A 27,411-nucleotide genomic window follows, 5' to 3' on the forward strand; every position below is an offset into this window, starting at 1 on the left:
TAGAGCCAAACATCTTGGAATGTGAAGTCAAGTGGGCCTTAGGAAGATCACTACGAACAAAACTAGTGGAGATGATGGAATTCCAGGTGAGTTATTTCAAATTGTAAAAGACGATGCTGTGAAAGTGCTGTACTCAATATGCCAGCAAATTTGGAAAACTTAGCAGTGGCCACAGGACTGGAAAAGGTCAGTTTTCATTCCAATCCCAAAGAAAGGCAAAAAGAATGATCACATTACCACACAATTGCACTCATCTCACACGCTAGTAAAGTAATGTTCAAAATTCTCCAAGCCAGGCTTCAGCAATACGTGAACCGTGAAATTTCAGATGTTCAAGCTGGTTTTAGAAAAGGCAGAGGAACCAGAGATCAAATTGAAAACATCTGCTGGATCATCGAAAAAGCAAGAGAGTTCCAGAAAAACATCTATTTCTGTTTTATTGGCTATGCCAAAGCCTTTGACTGTGTGCATCACAATAAACTGTGGAAAATTCTGAAAGAGATGGGAATATCAGAGCACCTGACCTGCCTCTTGAGAAACCTATATGCAGGTCAGGAAGCAACAGTTAGAACTGGACATGAACAACAGACTGGTTCCAAATAGGAAAAGGAGTACATCAAGGCTGTATATTGTCACCCTGCTTATTTAACTTCTATGCAGAGTACATCATGACAAACACTGGGCTGGAAGAAGCACAAGCTGGAATCAAGATTGGGAGAAATACCAATAACCTCAGATATACAGATGACACCACCCTTATGGCAGAAAGTGAAGAGGAACTAAAAAGCCTCTTGATGAAAGTGAAAGAGGAGAGTGAAAAAGTTGGCTTAAAGTTCAACATTCAAAAAACGAAGATCATGGCATCTGGTCCCATCACTTTGTGGCAAATAGATGCGGAAACAGTGGAAACAGTGTCAGACTTATTTTTCTGGGCTCCAAAATCACTGCAGATGGTTATTGCAGCCATGAAATTAAAAGACGCTTACTCCTTGGAAGGAAAGTTATGACCAACCTAGACAGCATATTGTAAAGCAGAGACATTACTTTGCCAACAAAGGTCCATCTCATCAAGGTTATGGTTTTTCCAGTAGTCATGTATAGATGTGAGAGATGGACTATAAACAAAGCTGAGCACCAAAGAATTGATGCTTTTCAACTGTGGTGTTGGAGAAGACTCTTGAGAGTCCCTTGGACTGCAAGGAGATCCAACCAGTCCATCCTAAAGGAGATCAGTCCTGGGTGTTCATTGGAAGGACTGATATTGAGGCTGAAACTCCAATAGTTTGGCCACCTGATACGAAGAGCTGACTCATTTGAAAAGATTCTGATGCTGGGAAAGATTGAGGGCAGGAGGAGAAGGGGACGACAGAGGATGAGATGGTTGGATGGCAGCACCAACTCAATGGAGATGAACTTGAGTGAACTCCGGGAGTTGGTGATGGACAGGGAGGCCTGGTGTGCTGTTATTCATGGGGTCACAAAGAGTCAGACATGACTGAGCTGATAAACAAAGTAAAATGTTCTAGGTTCTTTGAATCATTGGTGAAAGTTTAAAGAAACACTGATAAGACTAGTGCTATATATGCATCTTAAATTTTAAAAGTAAATTATAAAAAATAAATCTGCTGTACAGATAGTACTGGATTTGCCAAAAGGTTTGTTCATTTTTCCCATAAGATGGTTCTAGTAGCATTTAGTTATTTTTAACTTCATTCAAAGTGATTTTTTTTAGATTATATTGTGATAGCTATGATGTCAGCATGCATTCAAAAACATTAACACAGTTGGTGGATTTCTATATAGCCATTTTAATATTGAAGATGGATGAGAAAAAGCAATATTTTTGTCATAGTATGCTTTATTATTTCAAGAAAGGTAAAAATGCAAGTGAAACACAAAAGATTTTTGCAGTGTATAGAAAAGGTGCTGTGACTGATTGAATTTGTCCAAAGCATTTTGTGAAGTTTCTTGTGAGTGATTTCTTGTTGGATGATGCTCCACAGTTGGGTAGACCAGTTGAACATGATAGCAATAAAATTGAGACATTAGTTGAGAAAAATCAACAGTATACCATGTGGGAGATAGAAGACATACTAAAAATATCCAAATCAAGCACTCAGAATCATTTGCACCAGGCTTGGTTATGCTCAAAATTCTCCAAGCCAGGCTTCAGCAATACATGAACCGTGAATTTCCAGATGTTCAAGCTGGTTTTAGAAAAGGCAAAGGAAGCAGAAATCAAATTGCCCACATCCACTGGATCATGGAAAAAGCAAGAGAGTTCCAGAAAAAACATCTATTTCTGCTTTATTGACTATGCCAAAGCCTTTGACTGTGTGGATCACAATAAACTGTGGAAAATTCTGAAAGAAATGGGAATACCAGACCACCTGACCTGCCTTTTGAGAAACCTATATGCAGGTCAGGAAGCAACAGTTAGAACTGGACATGAACAACAGACTGGTTCCAAAAAGGAAAAGGAATACATCAAGGCTGTATATTGTCACCTTGCTTATTTAACTTCTATGCAGAGTACATCATGAGAAATGCTGGGCTGGAGGAAGCACAAGCTGGAATCAAGATTGCAGGGAGAAATATCAATAACCTCAGTTACGCAGATGACATCACCCTTATGGCAGAAAGTGAAGAGGAACTAAAAAGCCTCTTGATGAAAGTGGAGAGTGAAAAAGTTGGCTTAAAGTTCAACATTCAGAAAACGAAGATCATGGCATCTGGTCCCATCACTTCATGGCAAATAGATGGGGAAACAGTGGAAACAGTGTCAGACTTTATATTTTTGGGCTCCAAAATCACTGCAGATGGTGATTGCAGCCATGAAATTAAAAGACGCTTACTTCTTGGAAAGAAAGTTATGACTAACCCAGGTAGCATATTGAAAAGCAGAGACATTCCTTTGCCAACAAAGGTCCATCTAGTCAAGGCTATGGTTTTTCCAGTGGTCATGTATGGATGTGAGAGTTGGACGGTGAAGAAGGCTGAGTGCCGAAGAATTGATGCTTTTGAACTGTGGTGTTGGAGAAGACTCTTGAGAGTCCCTTGGACTGCAAGGAAATCCAACCAGTCCATTCTGAAGGAGATCAGCCCTGGGATTTCTTTGGAAGGAATGATGCTAAAGCTGAAACTCCAGTACTTTGGCCACCTCATGCGAAGAGTTGACTCACTGGAAAAGACTCTGATGCTGGGAGGGATTGGGGGCAGGAGGAGAAGGGGACGACAGAGGATGAGATGGCTGGATGGCATCACTGACTTGATGGACGTCAGTCTGAGTGAACTCCGTGAGTTGGTGATGGACAGGGAGGCCTGGCATGCTGTGATTCATGGGGTCACAAAGAGTCAGACATGACTGAGCAACTGAACTGAACTGGTTATGTCTGATGTGTTGACTCCACATAAATTAAATGAAACAAAAACCTTCTTGACCATATTTCCACATGCAGTTCTCTACTGAAACAATGCAAATATTCCATTTTTAAAACATATTGTGACAGGAGATAAAAAGTGGATACTGTACAATAACATGAAACAAAAGAGATCACTGGGCAAGTGAAGTGAACCACCACCAACTGCACCAAAGTCCGATCTTCATCCCAAGAAGTTGATGTTTTGTACATGGTGGGAGTGGAAAGGAGTCCTCTAGTAAGAACTGCTTCCAGAAAAACCAAACAATGAGTTCCAACAACTACTGCTTCCAATTTGACTGAAAGTAGCACTCGATGAAAAGTGTCCAGAGTTAGTCAACAGAAAATGCATAATCTTCCATCAGCATAAGGCCATGTGTCTCTTTGATGACCAGGCAAAACCTGTGATAGCCTGGTTGGGAAGTTCAGATTCATCCACCATATTCACCAGATGTTGTACCTTTGAATTTCTATTTATTTTGGTCATTACAAAATTCTCTTAGTGGAAAAAAATTTTCAGTTCTCTCGAAGGCTGTAAAAGGCACTTGGAATAGTTCTTTGTGCAAAAAGATAAAAAGTTTTGTGAAGATAGAATTATGGAGTTGCCTGAAAAATGGCAGAATGTTGGAACAAAATAGTGAATATACTGTTCAATGAAGTTCTTGGTGAAAATGAAAAATTTGGCTTTTATTTTTGTTTAAAAATCAATATGTATGCATACATATAGTATATATGTACTTTCACACATATACACCTTCAAAATTATTAGAGGAAATTAAAGAGAATAGACAGAATTTCATCAATCCAAATGAAGGCAGGAAACAGAAGAAAAACAAAGGAAACACATATAGTAGAACAAATACTACTATAAGTACATAGGAGAATAACAGATATGAAGTCAGTAATCACCATTAAAAAACGTCACAGGGTCAATCAGGAAACTCAGACAAGTTTCAGAGCTGTGTCTGCATCTTGAAGAATTTGGCATTTGTTTCATTTCAGATTCTATATAATCCCCAGTGTATTTGGCCAAACAGTCTCCCCTTGATCTTTTTTAAATCCCAGGTGTAATTTAAGGAAAAGCTGAATCTCTAGATTTAATTCACCAAATGTGATTTTCTATAGGATACTTGATAGCTTTTAAAAACAAACATTAAAATGATTTTTTTTCTCTCCTTTCAAACACCAGAAGGTTATAGTTATTAGATTTTGGTTTAAAGAATAGAAACCCTCAATTCTGAGAATTCTAAGTATAGATAAAAACATATTTGAGCTTTGTAGACTGAGATACATATATGCTATCTGCATTTGGATGTGTTTTATTCTCCATCATTCCCAGTCGACCCCACCCCCACCCTTGCCAATTCTGTCTTCAGTTTACAAACAAACAAAACAATGATACTCTTGAACAGTGAAAACTAATTACAAGTAACATTATTTTAGATCCATGGTTGGTAAAGATTTGTGCTTTAGAAAGTTTTTGTATTCTTTTGTGTCTCATAAAAGTTTCTTAGTTAGAATTGTTATTTAGAATTTGTGCTCTAAACTATTTTTCCTATTTAAACTTTGAAATTGACTTTTTTCCCCTGCATAGTCTTTTATTAATTTGTTGGGGAGATAAGATATTCAGGAACTTCATACCAAGGTCCTATTTCAGAAAACAGTGGTAACTTAAACAAAATAGTTTTAGATTTATAGGAAAAAATAAAAGATAATACAGAGAGCTGGTGTATATCATTGTCTATTTTCTCCTATTGACATATTTTGTTACTAGGATGCATTTGTCACAAGTAAGAAACTTAGTTGGTACCTGACTATTAATTAAATTCTTCCCTTTATTTAGATTTCATCAGTTTTCTTTAATATCCTTTTCCTGTTTGAGAATTCCATCCAGGATACCACATCATGTTTAGTTGGCAAGTCTCTCTAGATGACTCTGTCCTGAGACGATTTTTCAGACTTTCCTTGTTTATGATGACCTTGACAGTTTTGAGGAATACCACTCAGGCATTTTATGGAATGTCCCTCCGTGTGGATTTGTCTGATGTTTTTCTCAGGGCTGAACTGGGGTTTGGGGTATGGGAGAGGAGGACCTCAGAGATGAAGGGCCATTCTCATCACATCACATCAAGGGTGCATGCTGACAACATGATTTATAACTGAGGGTGTTAACCTCGATGACCCAGCATGCATAGTGTTTCCCAGGTTGGAAATGGATTACTTTTCAACAAACTCCTCTTTCTTATTCAGAGAGGCTTTGGGGCAGAGGTTTGTGATGTCTGATCTTGGTTCACAGAATATAAATTGTTAATCCTGATCCTGCCATCAATTTCCTGTGTCACTTTGCTTCTTCAGGTCTCAGCTGTCATCTACGGGGTTTAGAGAAAACACCAAAATATCTTAGATTCTATGTTCTCACCTTTTCTATAAATTTTATTTATCTTTAATTGGAGGATAATTGCTTTACAACTTTGTGTTGATTTCTGCCATTATTTTTATCCCATTTTGTCAGAGTCCTGGTAGAAAGAAAGATGGGTTATTTGAGGAGAATATGATAAAGTATTGACAGAGGTGTGGGTGGGGTAGAGGGGAAAGCCAAGATTTAGCACAGTGCTCTGGGTCCTATGCCAGCAGGGCACCTACATCACACCTAGAACTGAACGAAGGGAGGACAGAGCGCTTCTGGGGTCCATGAGACACAGATGCTCACACCACAGGGGAAGGCGCCAGAAAGGAGCTGTGCCATCGTCCAGAGGACACAGCCAGCCTACGACAAAGCTGTTAAGAAGGGAGGAACCAACTTCCTGATTTTATGCTGCTCTCTCCCTCTAATCTGGATGAATGTAACCTAAAGCTAGAAGGCAAGGAAGCCCAAAGAGGTAAGACACATGGGGCACAGGAAAGGGTGGGGAAGAGTAGAAAGTGTACCTGTATCTGGATGACCAAACCAAAGACAGGTTTATTGAACACTGTGAGTTACAGCTAAATCAACTCAGCCCAGCATGTAACATGCCCAGCGGAATTCAATAGTTTACAATAACTATCACTTAAGTATGCAGAGACAAAGGACCCAATGAATTTGCAAACAGCCCATGCTTATTATGTATTATAGTTGTAATCATTGCAATTTGCTGTTTAGTTTTCAATCATCTCAGACAAGAGGTGTGATTTCTCTTCCCTATCAAAATTTGAAATACACACAAACAATTCCAGTGGTCTATTTCTCCGGCTAGATAGTCCAAGTTTCTTCCAGATGAGGTGGAAAATTAGATCAGGTTACGCTAAAGAGTCACCCGAGTCTAGAATCTGTAATTCCATGTGAATACAAACCACTTCCTTGGAAAGATTTATATCCCTAAGATTCATTAATGTTGCACTCAGAATTAACATAAGGAGAAGAAGAAATGAACAGAGGTTTTGAGGGACTGGATTAAAAAATAGAAGTTTAATACCTGTATCAGGGCAACATCAATCAAAATGGCAAAGGGGAAACTTAAGTCCCCCTTGTGAGTCAGGAAACTCAAAATTGCAGTAGATAGGCAAGTGTCCATTGCGTAGAAATGACTCCACCTTAAATATAATTCTAGGCACAGAAAAGCTATAGGTGAAAGAAACAGCAAAAGTTGTTTTACATTTGACAAAGCTTTAATATTTCTTATATCACTTACATCATTGTAATATAGACATTATTAGGCCCATCTCAATGATGAGGAAAAAGAAGCTCATGCATGAAGCACCTGGACCAAACTCACAGCGTTCTAGTACAGGGCCAGACATACATTTGACACTCAGCAAACAAATCTGAAGGAGTAAAGTTTAATTAGCTTAAGTGCTGAGCTAATCTAGAAAGGACTGACCACCACGCGCTACCTTCTGGCACAATTGCTGGGCACAGGGAGAAGTCAGCCAGGGTTCCTCTTCCATGTTCAAGCCAAAGAGGCTCGTTTGAACCCCTGAATGAAAATAACTCTTATATTCACTAATGACTATAACTCTTTCTATTACTTAATAAATGGGATGAATAAGAGAGTTCTTATGAAGCCAGATAGCATTTGCAAATGGGCTAGTGTGACTTGACGGATGGATCTGGAACCCGATGCCAAGAACAGAGTTGCTGAAACCTGCAGCTGTCTGCAGAAACTGACTTCCGAGCCATTTCTCTTTCTTTGGAGGGTGATAATCTGGGCTTTTTAACTGATTAGCGAATCTAAAAGGTGCTCTTGTTTTCTTAGTTGTGTATAAGAATCAGGCACCTGCTGGAAATTCAGCAGGCCTTTTCTTTCTCCGCCTACCTAGCTGTAGTTTCCCTCTTTACTTTGAGCACCGTCAAGCAGTCATGAGACCTAAGAGATTAGAAGGACTGACTTAGGAAATAGGATCTCTGTTTCTGCTGGGAGCTAGAAAAATGAGAAAAAGTCAGAGCAGAACTATTTTTACAAGCTGCACATTGTTTATACTGCTGAGCAGTTTTTAAAGGATTTTGAGTATTTTAAGGAAAGATTGGATGTTTTAACTACTATACCATGGTGGGTACAATGGAAAAAAACCTTGATTTGGAGTTAGACAGTCCTAGGTTTGGTTTTGAACATATCACTTATTTTTTTTTTTTTTTAAGCTTTGGGCAGTTTTCTTTGTAACTTCTCTATGTCTTATATGAGAAAGAAAATATGTTTTAAAATGTACCCTTTAGTTCAGTGGTTCTCAATCTTGACTGCTCATTAGAATCTCCTGGGGAGCTTTAAAAAACACAGATGCACGAGTCAATTAAATGCTTATATGTGGGACAAAGGTATTAAAAAACACTACCCGAATGTAGATTAAGAGTAAGGGTAGACAACTAGTGCTTAACCAATCGGAATGAAATGGTCAGTTTTTCAGGGACATAGAAAATTGCAAAGTTTACTCTAAACCCCCGTGAATGGAGAAGTTGAAACCCAGAAAGATTCCTAAGTTTATATAAAATCACTCAATTTAGATTTCAGGTCTTCTGAAATCTGGGTCATAATATTTTCTAAAATATTATAAACTTGGCCTGAGTTGCTCATAAGCTACCCAGATCAGAAAACAGGGTTTGAGACACCTACACCTTTAATAATAATAATAATAATAAACAATACAAGAGGCAGCTTGGCAATGAGGTTATCCTCGACAATGCCTGCAGTCTGATCACCAACATATCAAACCTTGGATTTGGCTTAAACCAAGAGTCATAGTCTCTCTTGTCCACTGAGTTTAGGCAGGCAACGGACCTAGAACAAGACAGGACAGGGAGATGGGAGCCAGGATGAAGCGGAGGGTCTGCTTTTTGAATTCAAATATTTAACAGATTTCAGAACAAGTTGATGACCTGAATTCCCCCTTGTAATGTGCTGGCTTACATACCTCAGCTTCAGACTCCACCAGTGTATCACACTGGATGCTAGATTGTAGGAAGAACTTGACAGCATGATATGGTTCAGAGTCTTGTCTTTCATCTGATATTGTTGCATCATCTGTTTTCTAGATCCAAAGAAACCAGAGGCTGGAGAGACTGAGTATTGGTCCAAGCTCTCAAGGTGAAGAGTGAGAACCAGGACAGAAGCCTTAGTAGTCCCCACCTCACGCTGTTCTGGGCATTGTCAGAGCCCAAGACCTGGAGTTAGACGAGAGAGCAGTTCAAATCCTGGTGACACACATCCAAGCTGGGAAGCTATGAGTTACTTTCTCTTTACTAAGTCTTTTTTTTTTTTTTTCACTATAAAAATGAGAATGATAAAACTAGTTACCTCATAATTGTAATATGGGGATTCAATAAAGTAATGCGTGTTAAATGTTTAGCTCAGTGCCAAGTGGAGTTTTTCGTGGTTTAACTAGTTTTTTGTTATCATGGTTTCTGTTTTGCTGTGCAGTATCACCTCCCATTCTGAAGAATGAACGTTCAGAGTTCTTGATGTTTTTAAGGACCAGATAGTTTTAAACTGGTGTTCTCTTCCTGCAGGGGTAGTCTCTTTGCCACCCACAAGCCAATATGCTTGAGTTCACTCAACTGAGAGTTTCGTATGCAGTACATTCTAACCCACAGCTTGGCGTCTGGAACTAGGGTATCATAGCTTTAGGGTTGACTGGTGTGTGGCTGAGGCCAGGGATTTGCTCTATGGACTCCCTTCCGTCTCCTATTCAGGAGGGGCAGTGCAGTGGTAAACAGGAGCAAGTCTTTGGTCTGCATGAGAAGGAGAAGTGTACTTATTGGACTAAGGAGAGATGATGGGACCAGCAGAGCGGAAGCTGGGGGCAGTGGGCTCCACCCCGTCCAGTTCACGCAGCTCCTTGGAGAAGGGTGAGGTTGGGGAGGGCGGGAGGAGGAGTCTGGTCTCCTTGGCCACTCACCCAATTCCATGTTAGATTGTATCCATGAGGGGGAGAAAAAGTGCTTTTAAGAAAAAAAAAAAAATAGCATCAGAAGCTTGAGAATGTTCAGACCTCCTAGACCCTGGAAACAATGACATCCTTTCCCCATAGCCTGAGCGAGAGGACTTTGGCCTGGAAAACTGGCTCATTTCCTTTCCATTGCTGTCTCCAGTGTCTTGTCCAGGCCTCATCCCATCTGTCATCATCCTGCAGACATACAGAAGGGCATGTATGTGTGGAGTGATGGGGTGGACACGTTTTCCAAGCCTCCAGGGCACCCCAGACTATGTTACAAGAGGATACTCTTAGTGTTTCTAAGCTGGATGAGGCTTCCAAGGTCCCTGAGACTTGGACTTGAAAGAAAACCCCGATTGCCCATTCATTGGCTCCCCTCTCCTTGGGGGGGCGGGGGTGGAGGATAAGCACTCCCTGCCCCTGGCCGTCTGCTGGCCCGGCTGCTGTGTTGAGACCATCACGCAGCCGCCTGCTTGTCCCCAGTGCCGTCCTTGTTGAGAACCACAAGGTGGCATTGCAGATTCAAGTGAAGCCACAAACCTTCCTGCTCCAGGTGAGGCTCCGGCGCTCCACACCTGGGAGTCAAGAGAACATCTGTCCCCATCTGCTCATTCTACAGATGGTCACGCTGAGGCTCAGAGACGAGGTGTAACCTGCTTGGAGAGTTACAGCACAGAACAGAAGTCTCCCAAAACTGCTCAGGCAGGGAGATGCTTGACCCAGTGTTAGGTACCGAGATAATGAAATGTGTCCCTTCAATTTAGTGAAGTGTAAAATACATCCATGTGATTTCTAAATGAATAAATAACTTCCTCGATTCGAGTGGGTACAAGAAATTAGAGCATAAATGCCTCAAGGGCTTCACTTGCCACATTTAAGATCCTGGAACCAGCGTTCAGAGTATTGATTTATGGTCCCTAATACGTGTTAGGTTCTCTCCTCTTTATGGCTTTTTCATCTTCAGACAAGATTTCTAGAAGTGAATGGGGCAACATTTGCTTTCCCCTTGATCTCTCATCGATTCAGTTAACACATGGTTACTGAGACCCTCCCAGATCCGCAGGCTGGGCTGTGCACCTGCCGGGAGCCTGGCCTTGGGCTTGGCAGTGAGGAGGTGCCCTGCTCTTGTGGATTTGCTGTTGCCTTGCACCCTGACTTAAGGGGTTTGAACAGGGATGTTTTGAATTTCTTCCTCCTTTATCCAATTTTGGTTTCTCCCCAGAATTTGGGGTCCAAGCTTTGTTTCTGATTCTTGGGGAAGCAAGGTAGTCTCTGAAGTCCAATGGCAGAGTCCATTCCCCTGGACAAGACCTGCAGCATCACTTCTGATATGTTACATGGGGATGACCCCTCATTCTCTCACTCTTTGAGGCACCTTGAGAAAATCATTTTTTCTTTCGGTCTCAGGTTCCCTGTGTCTAAAATTTGCTCAAAGCTGAATATGCTATGCTATAGTTCTAGATCATCAAAAGCCCTCCTCTCATGAAACTTGTTAGCAATTGAAACTTCTCCCCCACTGCTTCTGCTTGGGTTCCTTTTCACCAAAACATTGGCTGTCCAATGAGGGGTCCCTGATGACTGAATCTGGAATGTGTATTCTTTGGAAAGCTCTGAGGTTGGGACTTGAGGGAAAAAGAAATGCCATCATGCTGTTTTAGAAAAATTCTCTTCCATCAGAGGAAAAAGATCAGTGATTCTCAGGAGGAAAAATGAAAAAACATATCATATACCCAGAGGAAGCTTTGTTGCTGTTGTGTATTTTAATGCTCATGTAAACCAAAGGATCCTGCTTGGGACCCTGCATGTCTTAGAGTGATGTTAAAGGGGAGACAAGAACTGGTGATGTTCAAGAGTAGATCAGATTTTCTAATCCAAAATTTAATAATCCCTACAGGTAAAAATCTCATAGTGTGAAAACTCACCCAGGTTGGAAAGGGTACTAAATTAAATGGTCCATTTATAGATGTGAGTACAGCATCCTTCCTTCTTTGGACTACACTCTAGGTTAGGTCTCTCCAGACTGCAGGGAGTTTTGCTGACTGGGTCCCCATGCTGCCTGTCATCCCCACCCCACCTTCTGCTCTCCTAGTTTAGAGTATTTTCCATTCTTTCACTCGTTCTTCACATGACACTGTTTCCAGGCACAAATCCATCTAACTTCAGGGTCCCCAGGTCCTTTCTGAAGCCTGATGGCCAGCACTGCGTGGTCCCCTGTGAAAGCCCCCACGCAACGTTTTGTGCCGTTTCCTGTGCTAAGCAGGGCAGCAGGGAGATGAGGGACATCTGGCCTGTGTCTTTGAAGAGCTCATCGTACAAAACAAAGGTATCATGTATCTGTAAACACAGAAAACAGAAACAAAAAGCAAGAGGCTTAAAGTAGTTTTCCATGGATGGGACAGAAGATGGCCCATATAACAGACATGGAGCTCTTAGCACATCATTTGTATGGTCAAATTTCTGGATGTTCTTACTCTGTTCCTAATATTTCATTAAAATGGGTGTCTGCATTTATTGCCAATGAGTGTGACCCATATGAATATTAAAGAGCTCTGTTCCCAGAGGAGAGGCTAGTTACATCCTTCCTTTTGTCTGCATCCTTTTCTTTTTGGTAAGTTAGGGATGGCTCAGTAGTGGGAGCAGAAAATTTGCTTCTTTTATCCTTTTCTTTTGTATGAATTGACACAGCTGGGACTCAGGGAGGAAACGGTGCTTGCCCTCAGCCCAGGATGGACCAACATGCTGGATTCTTCTTGTAGAGGAACTTACCTTTGCAACGATGTTTGTTTCTTTTTGCGCTGATTGCACTTGTGAGATGGTTAGACTGAGAAATGCAGCGCCCTAGAGACGGTGTGAATGCTCCTGCTTCATGACGGGCTATCTTTGGTGGCAGAATCCTGCTGCTGGCTCTTCAAGGCTTTGGTGGAGGGGAGAATAATTCCTCAGCTAATTCAGAGGCCCTGGGCTTTTCTTGTAACTCGAACGGAACCCACTCTTTACTGTAAGTTTGTAGGAGATACTGCCAGTTGCAGGGCAAGGCTACAGGCATCTTCTTGATTCCTCCTTGTGACAGTCCTGCAAGGCAAGGGGGAATATCCCTTTATACCCACAGAGACTGAACCTATGTGACTGTAGGAGGTAAGTGCCAATCAATGCAAGAAAGATCAGGCAGAGAAGCAGAGGCTGTAGCTAAACTCAGAATTTTTTACCTCAGAGCTTCGATAAGACTTCATGTCCTATATCTGCCTCCAGGACAGGCCCCGTTGTGCATGACATTACTATTAGCAAAGCTCTAGTCACATAAACACAGCTCATTTATTCCTCACAACCACGATATGGGGTTGAGATGGCTGTCCTTGATTTTCTTCCCTTTATGTGTAGGAGAAATTGGACAACTGTATAAAATTGAAGGGTGCAGTACTGTGTGAGTGTGTGTGAGTGTGAGTGTGTGTGTGAGTGTGTGTGAGTGTGTGTGTGTGTGTGAGTGTGTGTGTGTGTGTATGTGTGTGTGTGTGTGTGTGTGTGTGTGAGTGTGTGTGTGTGTGTGTGTGTGTGGTGCATGGGGGGCAGTGTTTAATCAACACAACTCTCCTTCCCACCTCAAGTTCTAGAAAACACAGTGGAGTAAACAATTAGGGTGAACCCAGTTCCCTCTGTTCCTCAGTGAAAATTTCCCTTCACAAAAGATCTTCCCAAAGCTTTGTCAGATCTAAAATGTTTAAACAAAATTTACATTATTTTCAATGTATTCTATATCCCCTGAGTAAAAATTGGGATTATGTGGTTTGTAAAGATGTTAAATATGCAAATCAAAGTTTGACTCCCTCAGTTAACTATAATTTATGTTTGTTGGTAATTTACAATTGAACAAGCGCTTTTGAATATATTTAATACTTTTGAAAACATTTAATTTAAGACTTCCAGGAATCATACAAGGTAGATATTATCTCCGCTGTACAAGATGTGCTAATTGAGGCATAGAGGTGATCATAAACTTCCCAGCCACTTGGTGACAGATGTCAGTCACCTGTCACTTGATTCAAAATGTCATATCCAAGTTCTTGGAATTTTCCATAAGGGGCAACTGCCATCTTTTGTTCTTCTGTCCCTGGAAAAAACTCCTTCTGTTGGCTGTTACTGTCTCAATAGTTTACTTCAAGCAAGTTCTTAATTAAAAGAAAAACACATCATATTGCTGGCGATGGGACACAACATAAGTGAGAAAGGGCACTTTATTCATTCTATCAGCTCAACTTGTTGCTTGTACATGTAAAAATTACAGATGACAGTTTATCTGTGAGTTTGACACCCTGACTCATAAACAACCCTCTCAGGTTTTGCTGAAACAGTAGGAGCAATGAGTGTTGAATTGCTGGACAGGTAAATAGTTGGGGTGAGACCATTAGAGTTATCAGCTTAAGGAACATTCACTCCACTCAGCAGGCAGGGCTCCCAGATTTGTCAGAAACGTATGAAAGTCTGTGTGTGGATGGCATCAGACCCTGGAATTGGAATAAACTCTTTGAAAAAATATATGAAAATCACCAAAGCATCTCATCTGGTATAGTTTGATGGATTCAATAGCATGATATAATTAGATGGGGCCTTAACCATCATCAAATTCAAACATTCCTAGAAAGGGGAATGATTTGCCTAGGATCCCATAGCAGGTTAGTTGTAAGGCTGGATCTCTTGATTCCTAAGGATGACCCTCTCCTTGAGTTACTAAGTGGAGATGTACTGAACCCCATCACATTTTGGTGTTAAGGATAAAACAAAATTAAGTTGTGGACTGCAGTCCAGCTCAAGAAGAAAACAGGGCAGTAAATAGAATTACAGTACATCCCACAGAGTCTATAATAATATAGAATGATAATAATAGCTAACCCATTGTAAGTGGAATATCTTATATGGGCCTCAGTACTTGGAACGACCCCAAAAGTGGGTGTATTCTTGTTTTAAAGATGTGAAAGTAATCATCTATACAGATATTGAGTATTTATTGTCCAGTATATATACTGGACAATATTATGTTCAGTAATATATACTCGTAATAAATATATTACAAGTGGAGTAAATCATGGAGTAATATATATACTCATAATATATACTCGTAATAAAATTACAAGTATATCAGAAACTTTGGATAACCAGAGGAAGAGAAATAACTATATTGACTTAGGAGAAAGGAGTAAGTGACACCTGAACTGAGTTTTCAAGGAAAGCTAGTACTGAGGCAGATGAAGCAGGGAAAAGGATACTAGAGACTGTGCATTCGTGTAAAAATTATTTGACGGTGACTGTAATAAGGTTAAGGGGCATACTGTTAAACATTAGAGCAAGGGCTAAAGAAAATAAAGTGAGTGATATGATGTAGCCGATATTGGAGATGAAAGGTAATCCTAAAAGTTACTCATTTGCTCCATGATAAGGCAGAAAAGGAAAAAAAAAGTGAAGAGCACCTTAGATTCCAACATGATAGACTTAAACCCAAACATATCAATAGTTACATTAAACATGAATGATTTAAAGATAAAAACACTCCAATAAAAAATCAGAGATCATCCATTATAACATGTCAGATTCAACCAAAATTGCTGACTACGAGTCCTGTGAGTTTCTTTAGCAAGTAACACTTTAAGTTATTTTTAAAAAACATACAGGCTGAAAAGTAAAAGTACAAAAGTTAAAAGTATAAATAAAATGTATAGAAATATATACAGAGCAAACACTGACTATAAGAAAATCAAAATGGCTATGTTAATATTAGTCAAAATAGACATTAGAAAAATGGAAATTCTAGAGATAAAGAAGGATGCTTCATCATGGCAGGCAAGTCAGTTAATCTAGAAGACTTAACAATCCTAAATGTGCATTCATATAATAATAGAGTTTTAAAGTACACTAGATCAATAGATAAAAATGGAGAAGCATACAAATCCATGTTGGAGACTATAACATTCCTTTTTTAGTAACTGATAGAACATGTAGACAGAAAATCAGTAAGAGCATAGAAAACTCAAGCAACACTATTAACAATCATTCTAATTGGCATTTATAGACAACTCCACCCAACAACAGCAGAAAACACATTCTTTTCATGTGTACATAGACGTTCACCAAGATAAGCCATTTACTGGACAATAAAAAAGCATCAATACCTTTTAAATGACTGGATAAAAACCAAGGGTAGCATTTAGATCTGTTCTTATCTTTTCCAGAAACTGATCATATCTGCGTTATGTCAGTAGAATTAATAAATTAATATTATTGCAATTCAAGCCTGTTATTCTGTTAACTCATTGTGTGACTTTTGGCAAGTTTCTCTGTATGTCTAAACCTCGATTTTTCCAAAATTATTTGGTATTAACTAGCAATGTTTTCTTAAATTATTCTCTACTTTTTGTTTATGAATCCAGCCCCTTACACAACGCCTGTCATGTAGAAGGACATCTCGATAAATATTTGTCCAAAAAATGTTACAAAAATGAATGGGTGATTATTCTGATTGAAGAGATGTTTGATGGACTCTGCTTCATTTCATCCTTTACTTTTCTGACATTAAAATATGCCTTCTTTCCAAAATGCAATAGACTAGGGATTAGAATTCTTGGTCCTTACATAAATACTTATCCCTTGTTAATTTATTGTGAACTCTAATGGATATGCAATTCAAGTGCAGTTTTCAGTTCGTGCTTTATGGAGTCACAGTCTGATGTCTTTAGGTAAATGGCAGTAATATAAATGTTTGTTGGAGCAGTATATAAGAAATGTGCTGACCTATATGCTCTAGAGAATATAAGTAATGTTTGTGAAATGACAGGTAACAATAATGGAACTCTAACATTTTCAGACTAACAAATTTTACACCTAACAAATTCATTTGTCTCAAGCTATGTAGTATATATTACAAAGTCCATTTTGCTATTGAAAGCATGAATTCCATAATAATGGTTAAAGTATCACTAACAGTGTACCAGTTGTTTTAGGAAGAATAGTAAAATGTTATGACTTTGCAACTATTTTTTAAACCCAAATGATTATTTTATTAATAACTGACATTCTTTTTGATAAAACAATCTTGTAATATACATAAATTTTTACTATTTAAGCAAAACCTGATACTGTAATATTCTGTCCACCTAAGTAAACTAAAAAATTTAAAGGTCAAACTTATATACAGGGTTCATACTATAAAGAGAAATGTAGGTGGGCCTTGGAGAAAGATGATTGGACCTCTGGACCACCACTCTGTTTTGAAAAGCCAATGCAGACCTGAGATAACGTTCTCCCCTAGGTGGACCGACTGCAAAGCCCACCTTACCTGAGTGGATGGCGTGGCAGGCAGAGCACAGGGCTTGGCGAGGGAGGGAGAGTTCACTGTTTTATGCACTTAGGCTACTTGCGACTGTTTTTGACCTATTCTTAGGGTGAAGAATATGTAACTCAGCATTCTTCAAAGTAAATTCTGCAAAACCATAGTCACTTGGGCTGTAAATGTTATAAGGAAAGAAGGAAGGCAAGAAGAGCAGTTCTTTTAAAGTTTTGGAAACACTGACTTAAATACTCAGGATGTTAGAGATCTTGAAGTATATTAATGTGCATTATAAATTTCAAAATGATAAAGAGAGGGGAGCATCTTATAAAGGACTGACTTCCCAAACATTTTACCATGATTATCAGTGTCCTGTGGCTGCAGCAAATTACCACAAGGGTAGGGCTCACAGCAATAGGAAATTATTCTCGCACAATTCTGGCATATACAAGTTTAAAAGCAATGTATCAGCAGAGCCAGCTTCCTATGGAACCTGTAGGGGAGAGTCCGTTCTCTGCTTCCTCCAGATTCTGGTGGCTATTGGTATTCTCTGGTGTGTGGCAACATCACTCCAATCATGCTTTCTGGTCCATTGCTGCTTCCTTTGTCTTTGTTGACTGTCGCCCTGACTTACTCGTATTAAGGATATTGTCACTTTATTTAGGGCCCACCTAGATAATCCAGGACAAGCTACTCTTTTGTCAAACCTTAACTTGTTGTTCAGTTGCTGAGGCATGTTCGACTCTTTTGTGACTCCATGGACTGCAGCATACCAGGCTTCCCTGTCTGCCCCTATCTCCCGGAGTTTGCTCAAATTCATGTCCATTGAGTCAGTGATGCTATCTAAACATCTCATCCTCTGTCACCTGCTTTTTCTTTTGCCTTCAATCTTTCCCAGCATCAGAGGCTTTTCCAGTGAGTCGGCTCTTCACATCAGGTGGCCAAAATATTGGAGCTTCCGTATCAGTCCTTCCAATGAGTATTCAGTGTTGACTTCCTGTAAGATTAACTGGTTTGATCTCCTTGCTATCAAGGGACTCTCAGGAGTCTTCTCCAGTGCCACAATTTGAAAATATTGATGCTTTGATGCTCAGCCTTCTTTATGGTCCCACTCCCACATCTGAGTTACATCTTTTGTGATATATTGTAGTATTCATTTTTCCACCTCATAAGGTAATATTCACAGGTTCCAAGGGCTAGGAAGTAAGCATATCCTTTTCAGGGCCACCTTTCAGTCTAGTACACAATGGAACCATTTCAAGGAATTATCTTCTGTTCATTCATATATCGCTCAACAAATATTTTGAGCCGCTACCATATGTCAGGAACTATTGTAGGTATCACAGATGCATCAGCAAATAAAATTTTAGTAGAATAAATTTTAGAGCACTCTGTGAGGTTAAGAAACATGATTTGAAAATGCTAAAGATTCCTCCAAGCATGTGAAGTGTTACATAAATAATGTAATATATCTTTTCTTTCATTCAGAAATTTAGCTAATATTATTTGAATTTCTTACATTTATCAGGCACTGGTGTATAATAGAAGTGGTTAAATACCTTCATGAAGCTTGATGGTCCTTGGAAATATAGACATATGCATAAAAGGGATACCCAGAGTAAAAAGAAAATCTATTAGAATCAAAAGCAAGAAAATAAATTCTTTTTAAAAATTGAGATATCAAGTGGGCAAAATAAAAGAACTGAAATAGAATTCTCAAGATGAGTGAATGGCAGAATGGATAATTAGAGATGTTAAGCATCTTTTCATGTGTTTGTTGGTCATCTGTATGTCTTCTCTGGGGAAATGTTTATTTAGGTCTTCTGCCCACTTTTTTCTTTTCACTTTTTTTTTTTTATTGAAGGATAATTGCTTTACAGAATTTTGTTTTCTGTCAAACCTCAACCTGAATCAGCCATAGGTATACATATATGCCCTCCCTTTTGAACTTCCCTCCCATCTCCCTCCCCATCCCACTCCTCTAGGTTGATACAGAGCCCCTGTTTGAGTTTCTTGAGCCATACAGCAAATTCCTGTTGGCTATCTATTTTACATATGGTAATGTAAGTTTCCATGTTACTGTTTCCATACATCTCACCCTCTCCTCCCCTCTCCCCATGTCCATAAGTCTATTCTCTATGTCTGTTTCTCCATTGCTACCCTGTAAGTAAATTCTTCAGTATCGTTTTTCTAGATTCCATATATATGTATTCAGTTCAGTTCAGTCGCTCAGTCATGTCCAACTCTTTGTGACCCGAAGAACCTCAGCACGCCAGGCCTCCCTGTCCATCACCAACTCCTGGTGTTTACCCAAACTCACGTCCATTAAGTCGGTGATGCCATCCAACCATCTCATCCTCTGTTGTCCCCTTCTCCTCCTGCCCTCAATCTTTCCCAGCATCAGGGTCTTTTCAAAGGAGTCAGCTCTTTGCATCAGGTCGCCAAAGTATTGGAGTTTCAGCTTCACCATTAATCCTTCCAGTGAACACCCAGGACTGATCTCCTTTAGGATGGACTGGTTGGATCTCCTTGCAGTCCAAGGGACTATCAAGAGTCTTCTCCAACACCACAGTTCAAAAGCATCAATTCTTCGGTGCTCAGCTTTCCTTATAGTCCAACTCTCACATCCATACATGACCACAGGAAAAACCATAGCCTTGACTAGTTGGACCTTTGTTAACAAAGTAATATGATATTTATCTTTCTTTTTCTGACTCACTTCACTCTGTATAATAGGTTCTAGGTTCATCCACCTCATTAGAAATGTGACTCAAATGTATTCCTTTTTTATGGCTGAGTAATATTTCATCATGTATATGTGCCACAACTTCTTTATCCATTCATCTCAGTGGACATCTAGATTGCCTCCATGTTCTATAAATAGTGCTGTAATGAACAATGGGATACATGTATCTTTTAAAATTTTGGTTTCCTCAGGATATATGCCTAGAAGTGGGGTTGCTGGGTCATATGGTGGTCATATTTCTGGTTTTTTAAGGAATCTCCATAACGTCTTCCATAGTAGCTGAATCAATTTACATTCCCACCAACAGTGCAAGAGCGTTCCTTTTTCTCCACATCCTCTCCAACATCTATTCTTTGTAGAATTTTTGCTGATGGCCATTCTGACCGCTGTGAGGTGATATCTTATTGTAGTTTTGATTTGCATTTCCCTAATAATGAGAGATGTTGAGCATCTTTCCATGTGTTTGTTAGCCATCTGTATGTCTTTGGAAAAATATCTGTTTAGTTCTTTTTCCCACTTTTTGATTGGGTTGTTTGTTTTTCTGGCATTGAGTTATATGAGCTGCTTGTATATTTTGGAAATTAATCCTTTGTCATTTGTTTCATTTGCTGTTATTTTATCCTGTTCTGAGGGTTGTCTTTTCATCTTGCTTATAGTTTCATTTGTGGTGCAAAAGCTTTTAACTTTAATCAGGTCCTACTTGTTTGCTTTTGTTTTTATTTCCATTACTCTAGGAGGTGGGTCATAGAGGATCTTGCTTTGATTTATGTCATCGAGTGTTCTGCCTATGCTTTTATACTTTCTGGTCTTACATTTAGGTCTTTAATCCATTTTGAATTTATATTTGTGTATGGTGTTAGGAAGTGTTCTAATTTCATTCTTTTACATGTAGCTGTCTAGTTTACCCAACACCTTTTATTGAAGAGGCTGTCTTTGCCCCATTGTATATTCTTGCCTACTTTGTCAAAAATAAGGTGCCCATAGCTGCATGGGTTTACTTCTTGGCATTCTGTCATGTTCCATTGGTCTATGTTTCTGTTTCTGGGCAGTAGCATACTGTCTTGTTGACTGTAGCTTTGTGGTTTAATCTGACGTCAGGAAGGTTGATTCCTCCAGCTCCATTCTTCCTTCTCAAGACTGCTTTGGCTATTTGGGGTCTTCTGTGTTTCCATATGAACTGTGAAATTTTTGTTCTAGTTCTGTGAAAAATGTCATTGGTAATTTGATAGGGATCGCATTGAATCTGTAGATTGCATTTGGTGGTATAGTCATTTTCACAATATTTATTCTTCTTACCCAGGAACATGGACTATCTCTCCATCTGTTTATGTTGTCTTTGGCTTCTTTCATTAGTGTCTTATAATTTTCTATGTACAGTTCTTTTGTCTCCTTAGGTAAGTTTATTCCTAGATATTTAATAATTTTTGTTGCAATGGTGAATTGGATTGATTCTTTAATTTCTCTTTCTGATTTTTCATTGGTAGTATATAGAAATGTAAGTGATTTCTGTGTTTTGACTTTGGATCCTGCAACTTTGCTAAATTCACTGATTAGATCTAGTAATTTTCTGATATTATCTTTAGGGTTTTCTATGTACAGTATGATGTAATCTGCAAACAATGAGAGCTTTACTTCTTCTTTTCTGATCTGGATTCCTTTTATTTCTTTTCTTCTCTGATTGCTGTAGCTAGGAATTCCAGAATTACATTAAATAATAGGGGTGAAAGTGGACACCCTTGTCTTGTTTCCTGACCTTAGGGGTAGGTAATGCTTTCAGTTTTGTTATTTGGGAGATTTTTGATCACAGCTTCAATTTCAGTGCTTTCAATTGGGTTGTTCATAATTTCTATTTCTTCCTGTTTCAGTCTTGAAAGATTGAACTTTTCTAAGAATCTGTCCATTTCTTCCAGTTTATCCATTTTATTGCCATACAACTGTTCATAATAGTCTCTTATAATCCTTTGTATTTCTGCATTGTCTGTTATAACCTCTCCTTCATTTCTAATTTTGGCGATTTGATTCTTCTCTCTTTTTTTCTTGATGAGTCTGGCTAAAGGCTTGTCAATTATGTTTATCTTCTCAAAGAATGAGCTTTTAGTTTTATTAATCTTTACTATTGTTTCTTTCATTCTTTTTCACTTATTTCTGCTCATATCTTTATGATTTCTTTCCTTCTACTAATGTGGTGGCGGTGGGGGGTGTTCTTCTTTTTCCAGTTGTTAGGTGTAAAGTTACATTGCCTATTCGATGTTTTTCTTGTTTCTTGAGGTAGGATTGTATTGCTTTAAACTTCCCTCTTAGAACTGCTTTCACTGCATCCCATGGGTTTTGAGTGTTTTGTCATTTTTTTTTTTTAATTTCCCTTTTGATTTCTTCAGTAACCTGTTGGTTATTTAGAAACGTATTGTTTAATCTCCATGCATTTGTGTTTCTTACAGTTTTTCTCTGTGAGATATATAGTCTCATAGTGTTGTGGTCTGAGAAGATGCATGATACTATTTCAATTTTCTTAAATTTACTGAGGTTTGATTTGTGACCCAAGATATGCTCCATCCTGGAGAATGTTCCATGTGCACTTGAGAAGAAGGTGTATTCTTCTGCATTTGGATGGAATATCCTGAAGATATCAATGAGATCCATCTCATGTAATGGATCATTTAAGACTTGTGTTGTTTACTTATTAATTTTCTGTTTTGATGATCTGTCCACTGGTGTGAGTGGGGTGTTAAGGTCTCCTACTATTTATTGTGTTACTGTCAATTTCTCCTTTTATGTCTGTTAGTGTTAGTCCTATGTATTGAGGTGCTTCTATGTTGGGTGCATAGATATTTACAATTGTTATGTCTTCCTCTTGGATTGATCCCTTGATCATTATGTAATGTTCTTCCTTATCTATTGTAATCTTCTTTATGTTAAGGTCTATTTTGTCTGATATGAGGATTGCTACTCCAGCTTTCTTTTGCTTCCCATTTGCTTGGGATATATTTTTTCCATCCTCTCACTTTCAGTCTATATGTGTCTCATACCCTTTCTTCTTCTTCTGGGGCCCCTTACTTCAAATGCTGATGCATTCGATATTGTCCCAGAGAATTCTGAGACTGTCCTCAGTTATTTTCATTCTTTTTACTTTATTCTGTTCTTCAGAAGTTATTTCCACCATTTTATCTTCCAGCTCACTGATTCATTCTTCTGCTTCAGATATTCTGCTATTGATTCCTTCCAGAATATTTTTAATTTCAGCAATTGTGTTGTTTTTCTCTGTATGTTTATTCTTTAATTCTTCTAGGTCTTTGTTCATTGATTCTTGCATTTTCTCCATTTTGTTTTCAAGGTTTTTGATCACCTTTACTATCATTATTCTGAATTCTTTTTCAGGTAGTTTGCCTATTTCCTCTTCATTTATTTGGAATTCTGTGTTTCTAGTTTGTTCCTTCATTTGTGTAGTATTTCTCTGCCTTTTCATTATATATATTTTTAAATTTATTGTGTTTGAAGTCTCCTTTTTCCATGTTTCCAAGTTGAATTCTTTCTTCCTTTTGCCCTCCTAAGGTTGGTCCAGTGGTTTATGTAAGCTTTGTATAGGGTGAGATTTGTGCTGAGTTTTTGTTTGTTTGTTTGTTTTTCCTTTGATGGGCAAGGCTGAGCTAGGTGGTAATCCTGTCTGCTGATGATTGGTTTGTATTTTTGTTTTGTTTGTTATTTAGATGAGGCATCCTACACAAAGTGCTACTGGTGGCTGGGTGCTGCTGGGACTTGTATTCAAGTGCTTTCCTTTGTGTGAGTTCTCACTATTTGATACTCCCTAGGGTTAGTTCTTGGGGAAGGAAATGGCAACCCACTCCAGTGTTCTTGCCTGGAGAATCCCAGGGACAGGGAGAGCCTGGTGGGCTGCCATCTATGGGGTCACACAGAGTTGGCTATGACTGAAGTGAAGCAGCAGCAGCAGCAGGGTTAGTTCTCTGGTAGTCTAGGGCCTTGGAGTCAGTGATCCCACTCCAAAGGCTCAGAGCTTGATCTCTGGCCAGGAACAAAGATTCCACAAGTGGTCTGTTATGGCATTAAGTGAGATTAAAACAAATAGTCAAAAATGAGAAACCAAAGATGAATCCCAGACAAATGGCAGTTACAAAATCAGGCAAATAATAATTAAAATAATGGAATATACACATATACTTGTACACACATAAGCAATGTCAAAACACTCCAACTAAAATAAAGTACAGTAGAGTAGACTGACCCAGCAAACAAAGGCAATCAAAAATTATATTTACCAGTCAAGAACAAAACTAACTAAAGCACAAATCAGAAAACAAAACTAAAGCAAGTTACCAATTGGGGAATAAAGCAATGAAAACAAAACTAACAAATATGTTGAAGAAAGGAAAGAAAGAAAAGAAAGAAGGAATAGATATGCAAAGTTAAATAGAGGTAGATGAAGAAGATTTATATCCATAAAGATTAACTGCAAGGGGAAAATAACAGTAGGAAAGGCAAACAAAGAAATAAATATAGAAAGAATATAATAGGCTTAAAGTTTAAAAATTAAAATTATTAAAAAGAGAAAAAAAATAAAAAGGAAGAAGAAAGAGAAAAAAAAAAAAAGGAAAGGAAAACTCCACAGAACCGCAAAAGCCCAATGTACAGCCAAGAGGTTTAAAACAACAATAAAAAGTGTGACTGAATATACACATATACATATACACTCATGAGCAAAATCAAAACAGTCCAACAAAATAAAGTAAAATAGACTGACCTGGTGAACAAAGGAAACCAAAAATTATATCTACCAGAACAAAACTAACTAAAGCACGAACTAGAAAACAAAACTAAAGTAAGGTGCCAATTGGGGAATAAAGCAATGAAAATAAAACTAACAAAATGTTGAGAGGAAAGGAAAGAAAGAAAAGAAAGAGAGAATAGATATGCAAAGTTAAACAGAAGTAGATAAAGATTTATATACATTAAAGGTTAATTACAAGGGGAAAAGAACAGTAGGAAAAGTAAACAAATGAATAAATGTATGAAAAATAATAATAGATTTAAAAAATTAAAAAAGAGAGAGAGACAAAAAAAAAAAAAAAAAGGAAAACTCCACAGAACTATAAAAGACCAACATAAAGGTGGAGGTTTATAATGAAAATAAAAAGTGTAACTGAATATACACATATAGATATACACCCATAAGCAAAATCAAAGAGCCCAACAAAAATAAAGTACAATAGATTGGCCTGGCAAACAAAGGAAACCAAAAATTATATCTACTAGTTAAGAACAAAACTAACTAAAGCACAAACTGAAAAACAAAACTAAAGCAAGGTGCTAATTGGGGAATGAAGCAATGAAAATTAAACTAACAAATATGTTGAGAGGAAGGGCAGGAAAGAAAGAAATAAAAGACATGCAAAGTTAAACAGAGGTAGATACAGAAGATTTACATACATTAAAGATTAAGTGCAAGGGGAAAAGAACAGTAGGAGAAGCAAGCAAGGGAATAAATGTAGAAAAAATAATAATAGGTTTAAAAATTAAAATTAAAAAAAAAAAGAGAGAGAAAAGAGAGGGGGGAAAGGAAAAAAGAAAACTGCAAGAGCCCAACGTAGAACCAGAGGTTTATAACAACAATTAAAAATGTGATTGAGAAAAGGAAAAGAAAGCTTAAAAGTTTAATTTGATTTCATATCACTAATAGAATTGATAACACAACAAAAGAGGGGAAAAAGGAAAAAAGTCCAAAAGAATCTGCAAAACAAGTCAAAACATATGAATAATAAATGTTTTTTCTTGATTCACTGCTGTAAGTGTCCTTTCCCTCGCTGGGAGTCACAGTCCACCTCACTCCCTAGGAGGCCCTCTAACACTGTGCTGATCTCTGGACCAGCTGTGGGGGCAGCTTATATTCCAATCTGGTCCTACTTCTTTGTGTTTCTTGCCTCCAATGTCCACAGCTATCAGAACTAGTGGGTTTTCTTTTGTGGGAGCTCTCAATGTCCTTTTATATATTCCATAGACACAGCGTCTGGCTAGTTGATCATGTGGATTTAATCTGCAGCTTGTGCAGCTGATGGGAAGGTTTTGGGTCTTCTTCCTTAACCACACTGCCTCTGGGTTTCAATTTTGGTTTTATTTCTACCTCTGCATGCGGGTCATCCACTGGGGATTGCTCCTGAGGCTGCCCTGACAGACTAGGGTTTGCCCCTGTGAGGGCCAGGTGTGGAGGTGGTGCAGCTGTTTGGATCACAGGGGTTCTGGCAGCACCAGGTACTCAGGGGAGTTGGAGGGTAGAGCAGCAGGAAATATAGTGCTCTAAAAGGGTATGGTGGAGAAGGCAATGGCACCCCACTCCAGTACTCTTGCCTGGACAATCCCATGGACGGAGGAGCCTGGTAGGCTGCAGTCCATGGGGTCGCTAAGAGTCGGACACGACTGAGCGACTTCACTTTCATTTTCCACTTTCATGCATTGGAGAAGGAAATGGCAACCTACTCCAGTGTTCTTGCCTGGAGAATCCCATGGACAGAGAAGCCTGGTAGACACGACTGAAGCGACTTAGCAGCAGCAGCAGCAGCAGCAGAAGGGTATGACAACCAGTATTGGCCAATACGCTCCAGTATTCTTGCCTTGAGAATCCCCTTAACAGAGAAACCTCGCAGCCCATAGTCTATAGGGCCACAAAGAATTGGACAGGACCGAAGCGGCTCTGCATCCATAGATGCACGATTTTTTTGCCTATGGCAACTCCACACCCATCAGAGTTGAGAGTGAAGGTGGCACAGCTGCTTGGCTTTCGGGGACCCTAGCAGTGCAAAATGTTCAAGGACACAGACTGCCTCCGCCCCAGGAGTCATGACCCTGCTGCTGCTGCTGCTGCTGCTGCTGCGTCGCTTCAGTCGTGTCCGACTCTGTGCGACCCCATAGATGGCAGCCCACCAGGCTTTCCGTCCCTGGGATTCTCCAGGCAAGAACACTGGAGTAGGTTGCCATTTCCTTCTCCAATGCATGAAAGTGAAAAGTGAAAGTGAAGTCGCTCAGTCGTGTCCAATTCTAGCGACCCCATGGACTGCGGCCTACCAGGCTCCTCCGTCCATGGGATTTTCTAGGCAAAAGTACTGAAGTGGGGTGCCATTGCCTTTCAGAGTCTTTTTCCAAGCCTCTTGCAGCTGGCGATCAGAAGCCCTCTTTGGCTAGTTTTTCTCCGTAGCTCTGCCCGTTCAGGCACTTAGAGGGCTCCCTTGCCTGGGGTCCTTTTCTGTTATTTGGTGAGTCAGGCACATAGAAGGGCCCCCCTGACTGGGGTCCTACTCTGTAGATGGGCCCATCAGGCACTTAAAGGGGCACCCTGGGTGGGGTCCCACTCTGTATTCAGTGTGTCAGGCATTTGATGGGCCACAGCCTCTCTACTGTTCAGCTGCCAATGCTAGTGTATGGAGAGAGAGAGGCTGTGGTGATGACGCCACCCCCTACGCATGACTCAGCAGTATTGCCTTGCTTCTATGGCTGCCCGGCTCTCTTCCACAGGCATTTCCTACAGGCAT

The 27,411-nt window shown here is 39.3% G+C and overlaps 1 long non-coding RNA gene across 3 annotated transcripts in view; it reads left to right on the forward strand.

Annotated features, from left to right (window-relative positions):
• Nucleotides 1–9,233, forward strand: part of LOC123332966 — a 55,622-nt gene extending 46,389 nt beyond the window's left edge. For all 3 annotated transcript variants that reach the window (XR_006550187.2, XR_006550185.2, XR_006550186.2), the window contains one exon: nt 8,923–9,233. This is a non-coding gene — a long non-coding RNA (uncharacterized LOC123332966). The remainder of the gene's footprint in view (nt 1–8,922) is intronic.
• Nucleotides 9,234–27,411: the final 18,178 nt, after the last annotated feature.

This window comes from Bubalus bubalis, chromosome 3 (genome assembly GCF_019923935.1).
Source record: "Bubalus bubalis isolate 160015118507 breed Murrah chromosome 3, NDDB_SH_1, whole genome shotgun sequence".
Classification (NCBI taxonomy): domain Eukaryota; kingdom Metazoa; phylum Chordata; class Mammalia; order Artiodactyla; family Bovidae; genus Bubalus; species Bubalus bubalis.